This window comes from Nycticebus coucang, chromosome 2 (assembly GCF_027406575.1).
Source record: "Nycticebus coucang isolate mNycCou1 chromosome 2, mNycCou1.pri, whole genome shotgun sequence".
In the NCBI taxonomy this organism is placed as follows: Eukaryota; Metazoa; Chordata; class Mammalia; order Primates; family Lorisidae; genus Nycticebus; species Nycticebus coucang.
This window is the reverse complement of record NC_069781.1, coordinates 162999390-163017514: the sequence shown is the minus strand read 5'-3', so window position 1 is coordinate 163017514 and position 18125 is coordinate 162999390.

Genomic DNA, 18125 nt, shown 5'->3' with positions numbered 1-18125 from the left:
CTTCTGTCCTTCAAGACAGGTCTTGGTTGTAAAAACTGGTTCTCACAGTGATGACTCAGAGGCTGTTTCTATAAGGAAATTATATCCAGAGGTAAGAGAATACTGGGTAAGAGAATATTCCCTTCATCTTTTGTGTAACTATCTAAATAATTAATAAAAGGCCAGGTGCAGTAACTCACACCTGTAATCCTAGCACTCTGGGAGGCCGAGGCAGGAGGATTGCTTGAGCTCAGGAGTTCAAGACCAGCGGGAGCCAGAGTCAGACCCTGTATCTACTGAAAACAGAAAAACTAGCTGGGCATGGTGGTGCATGCTTATAGTCCCAACTACTCAGGAGGCTAAGGCAGGAGGACCTCGTGAGCACAGGAATTTGAGGTTGCTGTGAGCAAAGCTGACACAATTGCTCTCTAGCCTGGGGCAACAGAGTGAAGACTCTGTCTCAAAAAAATAATAATAATAAAATAATAATTAATAAGGAACTAATTTATTGTATATTTACTCACATTTAAAAAGGAATGTGTGGGGCCGGGCACAGTGGCTCACTCCTATAATCCTAGCACTCTGAGAGGTCAAGGCAGGTGGATTGCTTGGGCTCAGGAGGTCAAACCCGAGCCAGAGTGAGACCTCAAGACCTCGTCTCTAAAAATAGCCGGGCATTGTGGTGGGCGCCTGTAGTTCCAGCTACTTGGGAGGCTGAGGCAAGAGAATCGCTTGAGCCTAAGAGTTTGAGGTTGATGCCACAGCACTCTCCTAAGGGCGACAAAGTGAGACTCTGTCTCAAAAAAAAAAAAAAAAAAAAAAGAATATATGTTTAATGTCTAAAATATGAAAAATATAGTAAAGAGGAAAAATGAAAAATCCTCTGTATCACTCCACCCCCAGAAAAGCACCATCACGATATTAGCGTATTCCTTCCGTTTTCTTTTGCTTGGTAGAGACAGGTTTGGGGTAGGGAAAAGCCTGAGGGCTAAAATAAAAACAGAGGCAGGATCATATCTCAAGTGTTCCTTTCTGAGAGTTGATTATTCTCTTAAGACTATAGATTATGTAGCCTTAAAGAAAGATGGAGACTTTATCTCTTTCATGTTTACATGGATGGAGCTGGAACATATTCTTTTTAGCAAAGTATCTCCAGAATGGAAGAAAAAGTATCCAAAGTACTCAGCCCTACTATGAAACTAATTTATGGCTTTCATATGAAAGCTATAACCCAATTATAGACCAAGAATATGGGGAAAGGGAAAGGGAGGGGAGGGGAGGGAGGCGGAAGGGTGGAGGGAGGGTGATTGGTGGGACCTCACTTATGGTGCATCTTACAAGGGTACATGTGAAACTTACTAAATGTAGAATATAAATGTCTTAACACAGTAACTAAGAAAATGCCATGAAGGTTAAGTTAACCAGTGTGATGAAAATATTTCAAATTGTATATAAAACCAGCACGTTGTACCCTATGACTGCATTAATGTACACAGTTACGATTTAATAAAAAAAAAAAAGAAAGAAAAGAATAAATTTTTCCACATCATTATATTGTCACTACAATGTTGTAACGTTCTCATGTTATATCATTATACCCTTCCTGCATTTTTTTTCATTTTTGAGGTATTTGTACATTTTCACTAATACATTTAATTTTGGCAAACATTTCAATTATTTTATACTGGATTTATTAAGGTGCATAAGTTAAACGAGCAATACAACATGCCTTACAACAGGAGATGTAATTGGGAAGTTAATTAGATAATGAAGGTAACTAAAATCCACTGCTCCTTTGATTTTTCTTAGCACATCTTACAAATCTCCCAGAGTCATTTACTTCTCTGTATGAGAAGTACTTGTACCCCATTTATTCTAAGTTATCAGCCCTCGGTACCCACTTTACAAACCTCCAAAACTGACTCCTTAATCCACTTTATTTAATTTATTTATTTATTTTATTGAGACAGAGTCTTACTTTGTCGTCCTTGGTAGAATGCCGTGACATCACAGCTCACAGCAACCTCAAACTCTTGGCTTAAGTGATTCTCTTGCCTCAGCCTCCCAAGTAGCTGGGACTACAGGTGCCCATCACAATCAAGGGTGCCCATCAACCCTTGCTTAAAACTCTTTCTCTGGTGCCCAGTAAACACTTGTAAAGACTGCCCTCCTCATCATGGCTGACCAGGCTCTGTGGGAATTGGGACTACTCATCTCTCTAATCTCATCTCACATCTATTCCCTCTGGCTCTTATTTCTTTTTATTAAATTGAAACATACCAGACGTGCCTATGTTCAGGGTTCATGTGATATTTTGATACAACCTCTTTCTCTTTCACCTTCAACCATGTTAGCTTTCTTGTTAAATTTTCCCCCAATTTTCTATACTGTGCCTCTAAGTCTTCATATCTGCTTCTGCTTCAGCTCCATTTACCCCTCCCACCCTGATACCCAGCTCATTTTTCCCCATAATTCTTACTAACTTTCTAGAATTCATTTCAATGTCTTTTCCCAAAGAAGTCTTCCCTTATCCTCAGACCAGGTCATATCTGCAATCTATATCTCACTATGTTTCCACTTACAGAACTTATCCTATACTACTTTGCGTTGCTGTTTTTGTGCATGTTATTATTTGATTGCAGGCTATCATCCCAATGATAATGTAAACTCTATGATATTAAGAACCTCTTTGCAGGGCGGCGCCTGTGGCTCAGTGAGTAGGGCGCCGGCCCCATATGCCGAGGGTGGCGGGTTCAAACCCAGCCCCGGCCAAACTGCAACGAAAAAATAGCCGGACGTTGTGGCGGGCGCCTGTAGTCCCAGCTGCTCGGGAGGCTGAGGCAAGAGAATCGCGTAAGCCCAAGAGTTAGAGGTTGCTGTGAGCCGTGTGACGCCATGGCACTCTACCTGAGGGCGGTACAGTGAGACTCTGTCTCTACAAAAAAAAAAAAAAAAAAAAAAAAAAAAAGAACCTCTTTGTTTTCAGGGCATTATTAAATCAATAGATCAGTGTATGATGCCTTACATGCAGCGACATCTAATAAAGATTTCTAGTTTCTCAATAATCTTTAGGAAACTGAATGGAACTATTATTTCAATACTATTTTCCACTGATAAAACACATGGGTAGATACATAGATAGATTAGTCAGGGTTCTCCAGGGAAAAAAGAAACAATACAATAGAATATGTTTATAAAGATATTGATAATAATGAATTGAATCACATAATTACAGAGTCTGAGAAGTTCTATGACTTCCTTTATGCATGCTGGATAACAAGGAGAGTCTGTGGTATAGCTCTAGTCTGAGTCCAGTGGTCTGAGAACATGGAGAGCTGATAGTATAAGCTACAGTCCAAGTGCAGGAGAAGATTCATGTTTCAGCTCAGAAACAGGTAAGGAGAGCAAATTCTCCCTTACCCTACTTTTGTTCTTTACAGGTGAAGGAGGCCCACTCACACTGGAAAGGGCAATGTGCTTTCGGGCTACAGATTCCAGAATCGATATCATCCAGAGACATCCATAAACACACACACACACACAGAATAATGATTAACCAAATATCTCGGTAACCTGTGACCTACTGAAGTAGACACACAAAATTAACTAGCACAGGTAGGTAGAAAGAAACTTCCCCTGCTACCTGTAACAATAATTTAACATTGAAAGTTACCAATCCTTTGGCATTGCCATAATCCAATAAAAGATGGAAGGGGTACAAAGTATTTAAATTTAAAATGTTGAAATACAAGATCAAAAGATCCTACATTAGTCTGACAGTTGATTCCAGTGAACACAACTCTGAGATTATAATAGAAGGCCAAGTCACCACCTGGTTTAAAATCTTTGCCCTGGGTGGGAAGAAGATAGGGAGCAAATGACCCTTTATTGATAACTTCCTACATGCTACAAATTCTCCAAAGGACTCTATGTTTGTTAGACCATTTTAATTAAAATTATCCTTGCAATACCCTGAACAGTAACATCTTCATTCATTTGCACATAACCTCACCTATGTCAGGTTGTGTAGACAACCTCACATAAGTCAACTCAGTGAAGTTGACTACCATTTCCAGGGATACAGGATAGGGTACAAGTGACAAAGCTGGTTTAAAACTATGTGGATTTGACCTCAAAGAATATTTTCCTTTCCCCATAAATGGTCATGTTCATATTTGCAGATAGTAGCATCTTTTGCACCCAGTCGTTACGAGATTTGGATGTGATTATGTGCGTGAGCACAACTAATGGTATGTGACTATTGATGACTAGTCCAATATTCAATGAGTAAAACTAAACATATATCCAATGAAATAATTTGTGTGTAACAAATTATTTTATTCCCTTTATTACAGGGAATATCTGCAAAGACAGATCAGTCTCTTCTACCATAATACTCATAACATTTCTCTCTAAGAACACTTGGTTATAAGTCTGAATCACTGACTACAGATGGGGAAATTGTGAAAATGAAAACTTGCATATCTAAGACATTGTTTCACACAACTAGTAATTAAGATCTACTAGCTGTAGAGAAGCAATAACCTTGAAATACATTTTTGGCTCTGTGTATCACAAAGCCAACGTTTTATGGTTGTTCACAAAAAGAAAACATGCTTGGGCTTAGAAATTCCAGTTATTAAATGAATAAATAATGTGGCAAGTGTACAGAAAAATAATAATTTGAATAATAAGCACAAGTTGTTTGGGTATTTCACGATTTATTCATAATGGTAACAGTTTAAATTAGATACTGGGATATTCATAATCATTGTACAAACTGTAGTTGACTATTTCAGCTCTATGGACTTAATATACTATACATTTTGAGTGTAAGCCAATTTGTCTAATAAAGTGATGAAGAAAATCTACCAGTTCAATGAGGCGGTGTTATAAAGACTCTAATTTAAAGACAGAATGGTAAGCAATCATTTCCTGCTGTTTCCTGCCTGCATGGAGAGCAGTGTACATGCAAATCTAAAATTCCTGATGCATTGCAACAGTTCCAAAAAGTTTAAAATCAAACTGAAGCTTCTTTCATCCAAACAGAAGCCACCCCAGGTACAAAAGTCTGAACAATACAAATGTCTAATTCGCATCTCTCATATTCTTATGTTCATTCAAAAGTGCAATTAACCTGACATCAAATTCAACCTGAATGGTTATGAGTTTGTTAAAATGGCGAGCTTGAGGTTTCTTTTCTTTTTAATTTCTTTTGTTAGTATATATATATATATATAAAACTTTTAGTTATATTGCTTCACACTTTTCCAATTCCAATTTACACCTGAGCCCAAGAAGTTTAATGTTTGGACTTCTGAAATCAGGCTAATATTTTTGATTTTTGCGAGGCAATGAAAGGAAATAATTTTGTCTTACAAAGATTGTTTGCATAAACATAGGACTTTTCCCTGAGTATGGCTAATAATAAAAAAGAACTTGTATAAGAATCTTGTAGAAGGTTATATGGGAATTGAGAGGGAAAAAACCTCAGTAAATCAAAGGTAAGTCAACACTCTTCAAGCTGAAATGATTTATATCTGCACTGAGCTTTGGATCTTCGGGTGCAAGAACAATTTCACCTCTACAAACAAAACAAAGTCAGTTTTCTTTCTTTTTATGATGTTTTCTGTAAAAAGTTAAGGAAATAACATGGATAAAACAACTTTAATACCATTGGGACAAACGTAAAACAGAAAACTAAAGCATAAATGTAATGCAATTGTTTATTAAATTTCCCACACACAATTTTATGCTATGCATTAGTTCAGGAAGCAAATGCATAAACATTTGTAATGATTTTCATAATCATCATAATTCATGGTCTGCCTTTAGGTAACTAGAGGGAAGATTGGACAGCAAAGCGATGAGATAATATATCTCTGATTATCAAAGACAAGCTGCCTTATTTGATAGAAAGAGACACACCCAGTGAGAAATACAGCAACTTTATTCAATATATTTCACTTTAACAAATGTTTTTGAGCACTATTCTTGCCCTGAGAATACTATCTCAACTTTTGAAAAAGCAGTGTCTCTTCTCTCCTTGCAGATTAATGGTGTTTTCCAGATGGCTGGACACTAACGTTGCACGTCCTCCATTCAGTCCATTGTCCTCGTCACTATGTCATGCTACACTAATGAGCAAAGCTGAAGAAGTCATGCTAGCAATAACTAACATGGTTGCAAGAGACTCAAAACATATGTGTTTCTTAAAAACTCTGTTTTAGGCTGCTTTCTATAATGGTGAGTGATAATTTGAAAGAAATCGCCTTCCTATGCAAATGCACCACACAAACATGGGAATGAATTTTAAAACATTTTGAGTTCGTGGCACATTAAAATGAATGAATTGCAGAAAAGTACAGTATGAGAACGTTGTGATAAAAAGCAATAAATTCATTTGTTTATGACGTACATAAAGGTATACATATAAATTTGGATTTCCCCCTTTCGTGGTCCTCAAAACAAATTGGTGAGCAATCAATTTTATAGGGATATTCCATGCATGATAGATGCTCAAATATTTGTTTGAAGACAGAATAAATAAATGAATAGAAGGGTTTTTGGATGATGGATGATGCTGTTACTCAAGGCAACCAAATCTTTTCAGTAAGCTAATTTTAGGACAGGTGAACTATTTTATTAATTACTGTCATCACCGAACAAAAAATTTGTTACCTGATTGAGGATTTAATATTCTGGAACCCATGTGTAATAGACAAAAATCAATTAAAAAGAAATACCACAAGGAGTCTGCTGTCACAAGAAACTCTAATAACTGAATGGAAATATGACAGGGGCACCAGGAACCTATAAATGAGGGAGTAATAGAGTTACAGCTTCCATGCTACCTTCACTCAGACAAAAATTGTCATCTCTATTGTCCCTTTCTCATTCTGCGAAAGAGAAAAAGTCATCAGAGTCTCCACTACTCAGATTTTATAAGAAATGGTATAAACAGAGGTCATTATACTTTGAGAGTTTGTACAAATCATCCTTTCAATAACATTTCCTGTGTCCCCAGAATCTTTAGTAGCACAGAAGAATATAGTTTCTTGAACAACAATAACACTACCACCAAAACAACCACTTGTAAATACTGTACGATTTATCAAAAATATTTCACTATGTTAAAGTCCAAACTCAGATTGGTGGATAGAGAAGAAAATGAGAGCTCTACAATTACTCGTGCATTTACTGTGCTTCAGCGCAGATTCCTGGAAGTATTCAATCTGCCTTTGAAAGCAGAAGTAATAACATTAGGCAGATAAATAGAACTACATTGGAATAATTTGTTTTGTGTTTTTTTTTTTTTTTTTTTTGTGGTGGATAATAAACAGGAGAGAAAAGATAATATAAAAATTTGAGGAGGTTACTTGAGGTCAAGAACTTTTAAGCAGTCCATGCTGTGTATCCACAACTCCCAGGACAAGGCCTGAGATAAATGTTCTTTAACTCATTTACAATGGCCTTCGTAGCAGAGGAATTTACCAATGCTATTTTCATTGCAAAATGCAGTTAGCAACCAGACCTCTTTCTATGTAGTCCTACCTTGCTGTATTTGTAATTTGAATACATATTTATTCATTAGGTTGCCCTGCAGTAAACTAAACATTGCTCACTCTGTGGGGTACAGTAACTTCTCAACAAATCCTTCAGTTGTCATTAAACATAGAATTAAAAATATTTAATTCACTGAACACATATTTACTGTGAACCAGGCAACATGCCAGGTTAAAAACCAAATTTACATCTAAGGTTTAACAAGAAATAAAAAAAATGAGCTCTTCACTTGAAGGGCTTACATTCTAGAATTACTTCTTTTTATTATTTTTATTTTTAGGGGAGAGATTTTACTGGGATATTTCTTATTCCTAAAAGCTTTAAAAAAATTATTCTTCCCATATCTTGAGTGGGGAAAATAAATCATCCTACTTTATATAGTGGTACCTGAACAATTATGTGAACTATTATTGTTTGGATACAACACAACCAATATCTGTGAACATCTAAGATTAAGTCGTGCAGAGCCAAAATTGGCAAATAGGGTTTGTTGCAGTCCCAATCCAGCATGCGTATAAAATAGTGAGGCAGAGCTTCTTGTGTCTCATAAACTGTGGGAGTAATACCCAGAGCTGAGTCCTTAAATACGCTGAGTCATACCTGCATTGTTAAAATATGTGTAAACTTTGCCAAGAGAATCCCTCTGAAGGATTCTGGTCTTTGCATGCACAGATTCTGATGTAAACATTAGAAACATTCATTCTTTGTGTCCTACAGGTGAAAAAAATTTTCTTTTTTTTCTGTTTATTACCAAAGGATCTTAAAATTTATTGTGCATGCCGTAACACCGTAAGGAAATAATTTTCAGTGCCCTGCTCCCAAACACCCTAACAGGTGCTATCTTCCATTCATGACCTTCTAGCCACTTTTGCTCATCTTACTTCTCTTATGTTCTACTGTAACAGTATAAATAAAGTACAATAACTTCAAAATAATGATATTACTTTGTTTACCATTGCTGCCCCTCACTAGAATGTAAGCTTCATGAAAGCAAAATCTGCTTGTCTGAAAATGATACTTCATTTTATTCTCAAATCCTAGACCGGTGTTTGGCACGTGGAAGACTCATAAAAAATGTTTGTTGAGTGAATACTTGAGTAAAGAAATTTTTCTGTGCAGTTATTTCCTTTTTCTCTCACATCTTAACATTCATTGAGAATTAGCGTATGAATAAATGCAAAATCAAATCAGTGAGTCTCAATTTTATTTAATCTTATTCCGGAGAAAGTAATTTTCAAAACTAATGTCTATTTCTAAATAAGGCAATAGAAATAGTATTTTCAAAAAGTGTATTTTTATAAATACTTACACCTGCCAAAATTAACAGGACAATAGAAAACCATCTACCAATGTCATTTCTAAACACTGAAAAATAACCTCTTAGCACAATAAGTCCAGAACAGAATAATATACCATGGGCAAATGAAGGTCAATTTGAACTGCAAAACTGATGTATCATTAGTGTGATTTATAATATGGTGATCTCGATAGGAATTAAGAATGCATTTAATAAAATTCAAAGGTCAGTTGTGTGCCTTATGCCTGACAGGGAAATGTTCAAACATTTCTATCACAGTAAAAATAAAAAAGTGATCATTCTTGACAACCACTTCATTGAACACTATTTTGAAAGTACTATACCAGAAAATGGAATGAAATTAGAGTGATACATTTTAGAAAACAGCAGGTATGTTTGTAATCATCTTGAAATTCTATAAATGTATTATTGAAAAATCCATGGGTAACAAATTTTTTAAACCTCTAAATAATAAAAGAATGCCTTGACGTCGACTATTAAGTGAACAATATAAATCACAATTTGCTTATACATAAATAACAGCTGGCTGAAAACATAAAAGAAGAAATAAACCCCTCCTAATGATAAAGATCATTCAATAATTAATCACTAACTTAACAAGAACTGCCTAAGGTGTTTAAGGAATTAGAAACATAAAAATCAACTTGAAGATGTAAAGACCAATAATCTTTATAAGAATATTCAGCATATAAATTCTTGCATTAATATATAAATTAAATGAGATGTTTATGAATATTAATAGAAGAAAAACCTTAGACAAAGTAAACTTAACAGTTTATTTGAGCAAAGAATAATTCATGAATCAGGCAGAAGTAAGAACCAGAAGAGATTCAGAAAGCTTTTCCCCAGAAACATGAGCAATGAGCTTCTATACACTAAACACAGAGGCCATGTAGTCGTGGGAGCAGCCCAAATGCCCGTCAGCCCATGGTGTATGTATTCCATGGAATGCTATTCAGCCACAAAAGAAGATGGAGACTTTACATCGTTTATGTTTACCTGGACGGAGTTGAAATACAACCTTCCTAGTAAAGTATCTCAAGAACAGGAAAAAAAGTATCCAATGTACTTAATACTATTATGAAACCAATATAAAAACACACTGTTTTAGGAATGATAAAACACAAATATAGTCTAGAAGAGGGAAGTAGGGGCCAGGAGGGAGAGGAAGGGAGAAGGTGCTTGGTGGGAGGAGGGAGGGCATTTGATGAGATCTCGACTAATGTGCATGACGCAGGCTACATTTCTAAACAGCTAAGAATAAACTGTAAGTGTCCGACCACAAAATATAAGTAAGTGAGGTGATGGTTATGTTAATCAGTTTGATTTAAGCTTTCCCTGTTGTATATCAAATCATCACATTTAACCCCATAAACGTATACAGTTATGATTTAGTAAAAAAGAAATAAATAAATAAAATTAAATTATTTGATTGTCTACAGCAAGGTGCTTGGCTTATCTGAGCAGGGTGTAATGAGGCATTTGCCTTATTTTGCTTGGCCTGATAGCAGGTCCCTACTTATATAGCCAGTTGGCTCTTTGTGATTGGCTGAAACTGTTTTTTGTTGCTTTTTTGTTTGTTTGTTCTGTCTTTTAAGTAAGTTACAAGAAAGGTTTTCTAGTTAGGTATATGATATATGTGTGTCAGAGGCCTGGTACAGAAACAACCCCAGGCTAATGGCCTGCTAAACTAAATCTAAAAATTCAACCAAAAAATCAAACTTGTAGAACTAGGTAGGAAGAAAAAAAAATAAGATTAATAAGAAGGTACTTTAAAATATTTAAATGAATCATGGAACTATATTACGTAAAATTAAGTGATTATGACACACAAGTAGGCAGATTTATAGAAGATAATTAGTCCAGAATTTTTGCACAATACATCTGCAAAGTTAGCATGTAACAAAATGGCAACTGAATTAATACAGATTATTCCAAAATTATGTTTCTGTGCCCATAAACCCTCCTGGTGAAAGTCAGGCTCCTATATCACTCTTTTAAATATCAAAGTAAGTTTTAATGTAACAAATATTTAAACAAATGGAATGAAAAAAAGCTTTAGTTTTTTTCATTTTTTTCTGCAAATAAGTATTTTTTGATGCAAGCCAGGAGATCAAAACATCACAAAGTAAAAATTGATATCTGACAACGTTATAGTCATTAAAAATTATAAATAATAAACCATATTTAAACCTTTTACATGCAATAAGCTATGTCAGATAAAACACATATGGCAAAGAATGTTTCGTGAATTTTTATGATGAAGGTGCCACATCAAATACTTAAAACAACAAGAAAAACTCAGTAAAGAAATCAGTAATGGAAGCAATATCATTATCAATTATCCATAGACCCAAAGAATATTTCTAATATCTACAATCAGAAAAAAATCCTACATTGAGGTTGTAAGCCCTCATACTCCACTTGGTACTAAACACATTCTAGCAATTATATATAAACTATTGAACAGAAATCTGAAAAGACAGTATAGCATTCAACAACAAAAGAAACACTTCCATAGAGCAGACTGGGGGATTCAGAGAACAGGAAGGCAGGAAGGTGATAAAATAGGCAGAGTTCACAATAGGGTCCTTTTTTTTTTTTTTGAGATAGAGTCTCACGTCTCACTATCTTGCCCTCAGTAGAGTGCTGTAGTGTCACAGTTCACAGGAACCTCCAACTCTAGGGCTTACACGAGTCTTTTGCCTCAGCCTCCAAGTAGCTGGGACTATAGGTGCCCGTCACAACGTCTGGTTATCTTTTTGTTGTAGTTGTCATTGTTGTTTAGCAGGTATGGGCTGGGCTTGAACCCCTCAACCTCGGCGTATGTGGCCAACACCATAACCACTGAGATACGGGCACCAAGCCTAACAGTAGGGTCTTGTGTATCTCCTGATTCAGAGACAAACAGTTGTGGCAGGGAGTTTGGGCTCATGTCAAGCAGTAGGGGATAAAGTGACCAACACGTGGCTGAGCTTGGAGCCAGAATTACGGCTTGGGACCACTGGCTGGCACAGAACATCTTTGACCCTGAACAGATTCCGACGAAGCCTGCAATTTGCTGCAACTTTGACTTATGCCACATTGAAAAGAAGGAAAGAGGAAGCAGCGCAGCAGCCTCCCAGCCACACTGCATCAATCCACACTGCAGAGTAACAGAGTAGGTCACATCCCATTATTTATCAAAGACAGACAAAATCTCCAGGACTCTGACCTACAAAGATGGACTGTCATGATGGGCAGGACTGGAGATGGAATAAAGGGAGGCCTTGATAAAATTCCTAGGAAATAATGAGGAGAAAGAGGAAGAAAGAGAGAGAGAGACAGGGAGAGAGTGAAGATTAAGTTTCCTTGTGAACACAAGCTTACGAACAAACAAACATGAAGAGCATAAAACGAATAGCTCAAATAAATTAATAAAACAGTATAAAATAATTCAAAATTAATTAAGTTCCAAATCTTCAGAAAAATAAAGGAAGAGGTAACATTGCTTAAAAAAAAAAAGAACAAGAGTACATGAGGATGTGAAAAAGATTCAAAGACAAGCCTATTCAAGTTGAATAGAGTAACTGAAAGCAAAGACAGAAACAATGTCGATGTTTCACACAGTTGGAAATGGAATTACTGAACCAAAAAGAAAGTACAGATAGTCCAGTACGCAGGACTGAAGTTAAAGACCCACAGAAGACAGGTTGAGATGTCACTACAGAAATGCATTGTCTTAGAATAGTATAGAGGAAATTAAAAAATGTGATATTTGAAAAATTGACTATGTTTTTCATAAATGAAAAAGCGTGTCTGATTGAATGGAAATGATGCTGTGACCCCAGAGGGGATGAACAGCATTTTGTGTGCATCAGGAAGCATCACAGTAAGACTGGAGAACACAAAGATAAAGTTAAAATTTAAAAGGCTGGAGAAATTAAGGTGAATTGGAGCATTTCTAAGAAGAAGAAGGGGTAGGAAAAGAAGGAGGAGAAAGGAAGGGGGAGGAGAAGGAAGAAAAGGAGGAGTGGAAAAAGTAGACAAAGATGAAGAGAGGAAAAGGAAGCCGGAGCCAGAGTGAGACCTCGTCTCTAATAATAGCCGGGTGTTGTGGTGGATGCCTGTAGTCTCAGCTACTCGGGAAGCTGAGGCAGGAGAATCGCTTGAGCCCCAGAGTTGGAGGTTGCTGTGAGCTGTGACATCACAGTACTCTACCAACGGTGACAAAGTGAGACTGTCTCAAAAAAAAAAAAAAATTTGTTTTTTCGGTTAGTTAAAAATTGACTGCAAAACCATTATAGGAAGAAGTTATTTTTGAAAAGGTTTGATGTAAAAGGGACTACACACACACACACACACACACACACACAGAGAAAATCTACCATATAAATAAGCAATCCTTGGAAGAGGAACATTGAATAGTAATACATATTAGAAGATTCTCAACTCCTCTAACCATCAAGGGAATACTGATTATTAAAGCTACAATGAAATGCAATGTCATGCATATTGGGTTGGGGTGTTCATCAATTATCAATTGCATGGTTTTATTTGATTTCTTACGATATCAGAAATAACGATGCAAAATGTTTGCATTTGATAAAGGTCTGTGCTATGCGGTAAATCATGTATTTTCTATAGTTCTATATAGAATGTATGATATGTTAGTACATGTATCTTTTCTAAGACAGTTGATAGTTGTTGAATTTCTAATGATAATTTATATATACAGTAGTCCCTCCTTTTCAACTATTTCCCTTTCTATGATTTCAGTTACCCATGGTAAACAAAACAGGTGAGTCCAGTACAGTACAACACTTGACCACACCCAGATAACTTTTGTTACAATACATTGTCACAACTGTCCTATTTTATTATTAGTTATTGCTGTTATAATCTCCTGTGGTGCCTAACTCATAAATAAAGCATTACCATAGGCATGCATGTGACAAAAAACATAGTGTATGCGTATGTACGCGGTTGAGTACTACCCATGGTTTTAGGCATCCACAGAGGTGGTGAAATCTGTCCCCCATAAGAAAGGAGAGGCTGCTGTAAGTAGTATTTATTCCATGTCCATGAACTATTATTAAATGGAAAATAAAAGTTGCTGAAATATGTACAATGTAATTGTATTTTTTGTATGCATACACAAATATACACATATTTGAAGGAGAAAGAGAGGAAAAGATAATTTATATACATACGTATACATGCATACCCAGAGAGAGGCAGTTGGGTAGATAAGACATATCTAGAGAGAGAGGGAGGCAGGGAGCAAGACAGAGACAGAGAGAGACTTATGAGAAAACAGCAGAGGGTCAGATAGAAACAGAGTGATGGGAAAAGTTCAACACTGAGGGAAATGAAGACTTCTGGACAACAGCCTTCAGGCTTCCTCAAACTTTTTAAACAGGGGGCCAATTCACTGTCCCTCAGACCGTTGGAGAGCCGAACTATAGTTAAAAAATAAAAATAAAAAACTATGAACAAATTCCTATGTACACTGCACATATCTTATTTTGAAGTAAAAAAAACAAAATGGGAACAAATGCAATCTCACTGCCTCATGTGGCCCGCGGGCCGTAGTTTGAGGACCACTGGTTGATGTGGTGTTCTTCTCCCTGAGGGATTCAGCTGTAGTACTTTTATTTCTGCTTTCCTTTTTTAATTATTTAAACAGATTTAAGGGGTACAAGTGGCCTCTTGTGACATGGCTGAGTTGCGCAGTGGAGAAGTCTCAGCTTTTAATGGACCCACCACCTGCATGGTGTACATTGTACCCAACAGGTAATTTCTGCTTTCTATTTTTTTGCTATCCTACCCATAACTTTACATAAATTAAATATTATCTTACAATACTAAAACTTTTATTAACATTTAGTCAAAGCACAAAGACTGGTTCTATTTATGCCAGTGTCACTTCTTACGTTATATGCTGAAATCCTTGAACCTTTTCTTATATTTTGTACTATAATGAGGAAAATTATTTCAGAATTATATAAAGTTTTATTATAAAAGTAATAAACATACACAACTAAGAGATTTATTCATACTAGGGTCTCCCTTTAGAATATATTGTGAAATGTCTAAATATTTTCCACCCCTTGATCAATAAAATGATCTCTTCGTTTTTTGGTTTTATACATATGTAAATGTATATTTATATATATTTTATTTTTATTATGTATTACATATATTTTGTTTACATGTATATAAAATTCAGAATATTAGGGGTTCTACATGTTAGGTTTACATACTTTGTTTCTTGCATAAGTTGGGTCAACGTTATAAGCATGCCCCCCAGCCAGCCAGTGTGCACTCTGCCAAATGGCTGTGAATTTACCCAGCCACACCTTCCCTCTCAGCTTGAGTTTCATTGAGATTTATGTCCATACATACATTTAAATGTTAATAGATCAATTCCTGTCATTGAGTACTTCTGTTTGCTTCTTCATTTCTGTGAAGTTTCATATAAAAGTATGGTCTCCAGGGTGGTGCCTGTGGCTCAAAGGAGTAGGGCATCGGCCCCATATGCTGCTGGAGGTCGTGGGTTCAAACCTAGCTCCAGCTAGAAACTGCAAAAAAAAAAAAAAAAAAAAAAAAAAAAAAAGGTCTCCAGTTCCACCTAGGTTGTCACAAAAGATACCAGATCACCATTTTTCTTTACGGCAGAGTAATACTCCATAGTGTGCACATAGCACATTGTATTAATCCATTCATGTATGGTGGGTGGGCACTTGGGTCATCTCCACATTTTTGTGATTGTGAATTGTGCTGCTATAAATGTTCATATGCTGGTGCCTTCTTATAAAATGACCATTTCCTTTGGGGATATACCCAGAAGTGGCATTGCTGAGTCGAATGGTAGGTCTACTTTAAGTTTTTTGAGGTCTCTCCATACAATTTTCTATTTAGGATGTACTAGTTTACAGTCCTACCAACACTGTACAAGAGTTTCTTTCTATGTCTATATCAGCATCTGTTTTGGGGGACCGGTCTTTTTTAATTTTTTTATTTTGGAATAACATGAGTGTGCACATAATTAAGTTACACTGCTGCATTTGTAAGGCGATGTCTGAGTTGTAGTTGAGTCCTTCACCAGGGAAATGTGCTACATACCAATTTTACCCATTACATTGTACCCATTATACTAGCCATTATCACTGGGATTGGGTGATATTTCATTTGTGGCTTTGTTTTTTATTTCCCTAATGATTAGAAATGTTGAGGATTTCTCCATGAGTTTTTTGGCCATTAATATATCTTCATTTGAGAAAGTTCTGTTCACGTCTTCTGCCCACTTCTTAGTAGGGTGGTTTTTGTTGTTTCCAGATAATTTTCTTGAGTTCTTTGTAGATTCTGGTGATTATCACTTTTCACTTCATATTTTTTAAAGTATTTATAAGCCTATTTCAAAAAGAAAAAAAAAATTGGCTGGGCACGGTGGCTCATGCCTGTAATCCTAGCACTCTGGGAGGCTGAGGTGGGTGGATTGTCTGAACTCACAGATTTGAGACCAGCCTGACCCAGAACGAGACCTTGCCTCTAAAAATAGCTGGGTGTTGTGGCAGGCGCCTATAGTCCCAGGTACTTGGGAGGCTGAAGAAAGAGAATCGTTTGAGTCCAAGAGTTTGAGGTTGCTGTGAGCTTCGATGCCGTAGCACTCTACTGAGGGCAACAAAGCAAGACTCTGCCTCAAAAAACAAAAACAAAACAAAACAAAACAAAAAAATGAACATGTACCAATTAAGGTGACTTCATTTTTTGGACCTATGAGAGCAGTAAACTGTGAAAAATATTTAGTTTAATTAACAATACAAATTATTTCTGTATGTAAATTCATTTACATTTGTGTTAAAATCATCCATGTATTTATTACCAATTTACCTGTACAAACTAAACATGAATCTTGGGTTGGTATTAGCTTACAAATGAACCTGTTGACCTTTCATTGTATTTTTTCACCAAGCAAAAAACAGGTGCCATGTAAAGCAAACCTCAAGATTGAGCTGCTTCACCAAAACTGAAAGTTTGAGGCTACAGGTAGTAGGAAAAACTGTACTTTACCTTAGTTGCTAATTATTATCAATTCCAACAATAATTATCAGCAATAATGATAAGCACGAGGATGTTTTCCCAACACTCACACTTATAACTGATTTTTGCACACATACATCACTATTCCCTCTGCACAGCATTCCTTTTTCCAAAGCATTCAGCCAAATTCCCTGAACTGTATTATTTAAGAACTAAAGAAGCTTCAGACATATTCTTTGTGACCTAAAGTTTTCCTCCAGGAAATGGGCTTACTGTCTCATCATAAATATGAAAATAGAGCTACATTCCAGGACACTTGCAGACTGAGGTTGCTCTTCTTCCTACAACACACAGCTTAGCTCATGCTGAGTTTGTCTCAATCATTAAGAGAAATAGGTTCCTGTAGAATAGTGTCCTGGGTGATGATAAAAATTCCAAATGACAGACTGTGGCAAGAAGGGAAACTGAGCATCAGAAACAAAGACATCTCATTATCAGGGACCCTGGGTGCTCTCTGGTTCAGAAGGTGGAAATCAAGGAAACCTACATTAGGTAGATGCATTGGCTGGGCTCCTTGTGCTAAGAGGCCTCATATTTCCTCTAAGCTTCTAAGTTATTTATCGTGAAATTCTGTAACTCATCCAGCATTAACAGTGTGTGTGTCTGGGGGAGGGGCTCTCTTCTGACCATTCTGAAGGCCACTTGTATAAGTAAGACAGGAGACACGTACAGTCAATGACAGCAGACACTCTGATCTGCAAATGTATGTGTTGGAAATCTGATAAGCAAAAAAATGAAGAGATTCATCTATGGACACAGAAATAGTGATGTTTTGGAGACAACTGCAGACAAGATGCGAGAAACATAGATTAAAAAGTTTGCATCAGAATTACTAAGTAATAGAACACTTACAAGGACAAAGAAAAAAAATCTTTGTTATTTAGTCTAAAGATAATTTTGCGGCAGATCCTACTATATACATAGTGGCTTGGAGTAAAGGTGGAGAGACATTAAAGATGAGAAAAATTTTAAGTTAAACTTCATTTTCTCCCAAAACATATATATATATATTTTTTTTTAATTAATTAATTAATTTATTTATTTTTTAGTAGAGATGGGCAGGGTCTTTCTCTTGCTCAGGTTGGTCCTGAACTCTGCAGCTCAAGCAATCCATATGTTTTAGCCTTCTAGAGCGCTAGGATTACAAGCATGAGCTGCTGTGCCTTGCCCAAACAAA